Genomic DNA, 5,579 nt, shown 5'->3' with positions numbered 1-5,579 from the left:
AAGTAATTTTAACATGTCAGCATTATGACTAGAAATTGAATGTTAAGATGACATTTTTTCACATTCATCACACACTGCTGCATAAAGAGACAATAAGGGAACCAAATTTGAATATATCTGCAGCGATTTTGTCATAAAAATAACTTAAATAAAGATAAACTGTTGAAGATTCACATGAATCACTTTCACAAACATGACATTCATTTATTCACGTCTCAACAGACGAAACATTTGAAGAGCCTGAACTTACGGTGACGTCAGATATCTTGTCTATCTCCGCTGACGTGAATCCGTACTCTCGGAGGACCTCCGCAGTGTTCTGTCCGATAACGGGGTCCGGGGCGAGGCAAGGCTCTGCTGGGGTCCGGGACAGGAGCGGCTCCAGCCGGGGGCCTTCATCGCCGCTGGCGTCCCGCATGAAGGAAGCCCTTTCCTAGTTGTGGGGGTGTGAGCTCACCTGATGGAACGTCAGCACGGGTGTGATGCAGGCGTCGGTCCCGTTGAACACCTCCGATCACTCGGCTTGGCTTTTTGAAGCAAAGCGCTCTGTGAAGACCCGTCTCAGCTCCGGCTAATCCTCGAAGCTCACCTGAGGAGGCAACTTTCCCACATCCAGCTCCAAGCCTGGAGGGAAAAGATGGATTTATCCGTAAACAAACAAACAAACAAACGGGATCATTATCATCTTCGCACTAGGGCTGGGCGGATTGATCCAAATATCGATATTATCGATACTAAGCAAGTACTTGGATCAGATCGATACTCTTGTCCTGGGATTGATACTTTGCTCCTCCACCAATTTCCTCAAAGCACCGCTTCTCTGTGCAAACAGCGTACCCCCCCCCCTCGCCCAGTGCCCCCTGCTACTCTGAGTCTCTGCCTGACGGAGTGACTCAGGCACACTTTTAGCCCCTCCCCCTACCTGGCCACTGGCCTGCTGCATCCTCCGGACACAGAGACAATGGACTCTGGCAGAGGCTTTTCAGCCAAAAAGTCAACAATACCCAGGTAATCTGTTTTTCACAATGTAATAGGGTATCAATTTTAGGAGATTGGTTCAATGGTTATATGTTCACCCAGTTGAAAAAAATCTTGTTTTACTAAGGTACAGCTATCCAGAGCTCCGCCCTGTCCGTATCCGGTCAGGCGAGCATAGATCAAACTGGGATTTTCCTTCAACAGCTCCTGTGGGCCAAGACCCAGCTTCTCCATCACACCTGAGCAGCCCGAGGAACTCACACATCAAAACACGGACGGCATTTTATCTGATTATACCTGCTGGAGACGACACGGCGTCTAGCCGTGACGGCGCCAGTCATCTCACCTTTACGGTAGGGCTCCAGCAGGACATCGGACCTGAGGTAGAGTCGCCTGAGCACAGCCACGCCCTCTGATGTCTTCAGGTTGATGGCCGGTAAATTTATTTAGGACAGTTTGTTCTGACAGCTGTTCACCATTGCTGACATTCGTCACCAGGAATAAGTCTCCAGATGACTCCAGCGACCCGCTCCTGAACCACCATCACCCCACAGGATGACGTCACGTGGTTGCACCAGTCCATCAGGAGGAGGATTACTGCTGAGGCATCTGTTTGAATTGATTTTTTTTTTCTTTTTTAAAAAAGTATTTAAGAAATTGCTTGTGTTGATTTTCTTATAGTTTTTTTAATTATTATTATTATTATAAATAAAGACGTTGTAAAATAATGGAATGAATCCAGTGCAAACAGCATCAACAGTGAGTGTGAAATGCAAAATAACACAGGCCTGCCTTAGCTAACCAGCTGCACGGACACCAAGCTAGCGGGGCGACACTGTTAACACTCGGTCACCGCCCACACGGGAAATAAATAAAAAAGATGGGAGTTAAATCAATGCTTACCCTCTCTTTAATAAAGTGATGAAATAAAAATAGAGCCCGTGGAAAAAAAAACCACGACAAAAGCGCCTCTTCTCTGTGGCCGCGGAGGTTCCAGAGGCTTTATCTCTCGACTCGTCCTCCCCTCGTCGCTCCACCCAGATTGGCCATCATCCCAGTTGGGTGCGGTAAAGTTATTAATTTGCCGCTCGCTGAATGGGCATCCAGCTCCACGTGACAGTATCAGAGCGTTTTGATTGGTAGATAAACTGACCGCCCCGCAGGAAGGGTGCCTCCATGTAATGTTATTGTGGAACAAAATACAGATAGTTTATGACGGGAAAAATACACTGATAGCAGGAAATCATATTAATAGAAAAGCAGTTAATTTATAAATGTCATAAATTATATGTAAAATGACGTAATCATAAAATTGGTAATAAAATTATAAAAAAAACTTTTAGAATTTAAAATGTTTATAATACAATTATAAATACTTGTTTTATACCATTAACATATTATTGTTATTATACACTAGTACTACATTGCTTTAATTATTATATTAAAAAAAAGAACCGGAAAAACTTAAAGCACAAATTCTCATAAAAATTCTCTGACAAAATAAAGCTAACAAAATCACTTAAACTTTGACATGCCATCAAATAAAAAAGTAGATTAAACAAAAGAGTCTTTTAACTGCTGGTCAGCTAAAGCATAAAAACAAGCTAATGTTTTGCAGTGTAAAGGTGTTGTTTAGAGTACATGTAAAAATGGTTCATTTTGTTCATGAACAATTTTATCCAACTGTTCTTAATCTAACGACCTGATCTAACTCCCTGAACTACCTGAAGAAATTTCCTGTGTCGCGCAGTCAGCTGTTCTCATCCGGTGGTCACGTGTATCCAAGGCACGTGCTCACTGTTGTCCAATCATCTGGGGGGACGTTATGAAATATGTGCACGAGCAAACGCGTGCGCGCGGAGGACGACGGGTGACTCACACAGCTGCACGTGCGCGGAGTTCACCACTAGGTGGCGGTGCTGCAACGCACTTCTATGAAACACAGTAACATTTAATGGCATAAATAATGAGTTTCTATCATTATTATTGTAATTATTATTATTGCTATTATTAGTAGTAGTAATAGTAGTAGTAGTAATAGTAGTTGTAATAGTAGTAGTGTAGTAGTACAGTAATTGCAGTAGTAGTATTAGTATTAGTAATAGTAGTATTAGTAGTACAACAAGTGGTAGTAGTGGTAATAGTAGTAGCAGCAGCAGTAGTAGAAGGAATACTAGCACTAGTAGTAATAATAGTAGTGTAGTAGGAGTAGTATTAATAGTAGTATTAGTAGTACAACTAGTAGTATAAGTAGTAGTAGTAATAGTAGTAGTATTAATAGTAATATTAGTAGTACAACTAGTAGTATAAGTAGTAGTAGTAATAGTAGTAGTAGCGATAGTAGTATTAGTAGTACAACTACTAGTAGTAGTAGTAGTGTAGTAGTAATAATAGTAGTATTAGTAGTACAACTAGTAGTAGTAGTGGTAGTAATAGTAGCAGTATTCATTCTCTTACACATCATTCATTCATTCATTGTGTACCACTTCAACCACTGTGGTGGGTCACGGGGAGCTGAAGCCTATCACAGCTGACTGAGGGCGTGAGGTGGGGAAACTCCGAACGCGACGCCAGTGCACCGTAGACTTAATTATATTATATTATATTATATTATATTATATTATATTATATTATATTATATTATATTATATTATATTATATTATATTATATTATATTATATTATATTATATTATATTATATTATATCATATTATATTATATTGTATTATGTTAGTTTTTAACTTTGCTTTATACTTTCAGCTTTCTCATCAGCTCTATTTTTCAGTCTGTAGCCTCTCGTGTTTCGTTCATGTCAATTACCCATTTAACATATGCATGTATTTTTGAATGGCCCTGAACTCAATCCTGCAAAATACCAGTCACACACAGACACACACAGACACACAGACACACAGACACAGACACACAGACACAGACACAGACACAGACACACACACACACACACACACACACACACACACACACACACACACACACACACACACACACACACACACACACACACACACACACACACACACACACACACACACATTCTCCTCCTGCTCTGGCTGCTGCTCAGTGTTGTAAATGATTGTGGTCTGCCTTTCTGCATGGATACACCAGCTAAGAACCTCTAAATATATCTAACAGGTGTGTGTGAAGATCGTATCCGTACACTGGAAACCTACACCTTACTCTATAACTTTCTTATCCGTTATGTGTGTCAGTGTGTGTGTCTTTATCAGAGTTCTTACATGTTGGTCATTTATCTGTATTTTATTCAGGCAGACAGCTTCACACTGAGGCTTCCTGTCCTTTTAACATCTATAATTTGGATGTCATTCTCATCCAACCTGACCCGCCGACAGGTGTTCCGACAATAATGATCCACCAAGACATTCGTCATCGATAGAAATCCTCCAGTGACACGAAACACATTAAAAAGTCCGATCTGGCTCAGCGGCGACAAATCATTTGAGCTGCGGCCTTACGTCTGGCTCCCAGCACGCATTCCTGGGTCACCTGTTTTCTCTTAGCAGCGCCGGTGAAGATCAGCCCAGCTGCTGCTCCCGTTCCTTTACCATCCCAGGTTAACCCCGTCTGATTCGGCTCTAAGCTCTGGAATCAGAGGCTGATATGAACACAAACAGTTTGTGGTGCAGCTGCTGGTGGATCGGGGGGGGGGGGGGCAGTTCCTGTCCCACCGGGTTAAAGTGCTTTACGGACTTCCTGAATCTCAACATGCTGCTACTCATTGACGCCACAGTGGTAACCATAGCGACTGCTCCATTTTCCACCAGTGGCAATCAACCTGTTACTCAAAGATGGTATTGTATTGCCCCCCCCCATCCTGCGCCTGTGTCCCGCACAATGAGACAAGGGTCAGCCTGTCTCTGCTCCGCTGTGTTTTTGATTCACTTCTCCTTTAGGAAAATGTTCTGCGAACTTTGACCTCTGGCGGTGACCTTTCCAGCCCGGTGACCCCCTGAACCAGAGGGTCAAGGTAGCTTCTCCGGGGGGGCGTGGGCTAGAGACAAGCTACCATCATCCTATCTGACTGTTTGTCGTCTGCGTGCATCATGTTGACTTGTTTATTTCTGTTTTTTACTGTTTCCATGGAGACGGGGTCGTTCTCACCTGGTTAACTAAAGGTTAACCAAACCATTACTATTCATTCAGGAGGGATTCGACCACACAAGAGACGGAAATGACGTAATAAAGACGTTAAAGCTGCTGCTTGCCTTCATTTCTCACCTGCTGGAAGGTAACCGAGTGCTGGAGTACTCTGGGAAAGTACCTGTCCTGCACCTGCCAGCTGTTTCAAACAAACTTTATTGATTCTCCACCTCCACCTGCAGTTGCTCCACCCTTCCAAGCATCAGTCGTTTCCTTCCCGAATCACGTGACGCGTGGGACTCTCTCCATCCGTGACCTTTGTCTCTCCTCCCTTTTACGCACGGCTCTTCCTATCGTCCTGAACGCGTTACTGCAGAGACGTGACCACCTCTGGTCAACCCCCCCGTCCTCCACACACACACACACACACACACACACCTCTTCCTCCTCCCCCTCCTGCTCCCTCCCCTCTCTGCTCGGAT

At 43.5% G+C, this 5,579-nt stretch overlaps 1 long non-coding RNA gene across 2 annotated transcripts; it reads right to left on the bottom strand.

Annotated features, from left to right (window-relative positions):
- On the bottom strand, positions 1 to 2,009 carry LOC137608520 (uncharacterized). 2 transcript variants are annotated; one of them, XR_011038194.1, is made up of 3 exons: positions 1,882 to 2,009; positions 1,325 to 1,610; positions 1 to 624 (listed from the first exon to the last, which is right to left on the bottom strand). It is a non-coding gene; the product is annotated as an uncharacterized lncRNA (long non-coding RNA). The 2 variants fall into 2 exon arrangements; XR_011038193.1 differs by having other exon boundaries at positions 1,325 to 1,587.
- Between the last annotated feature and the right edge of the window lie 3,570 nt (positions 2,010 to 5,579).

Source organism: Antennarius striatus, chromosome 15 (assembly GCF_040054535.1).
Source record: "Antennarius striatus isolate MH-2024 chromosome 15, ASM4005453v1, whole genome shotgun sequence".
NCBI lineage: Eukaryota > Metazoa > Chordata > Actinopteri > Lophiiformes > Antennariidae > Antennarius > Antennarius striatus.
This window is presented reverse-complemented; position numbering and strand designations above follow the sequence as displayed.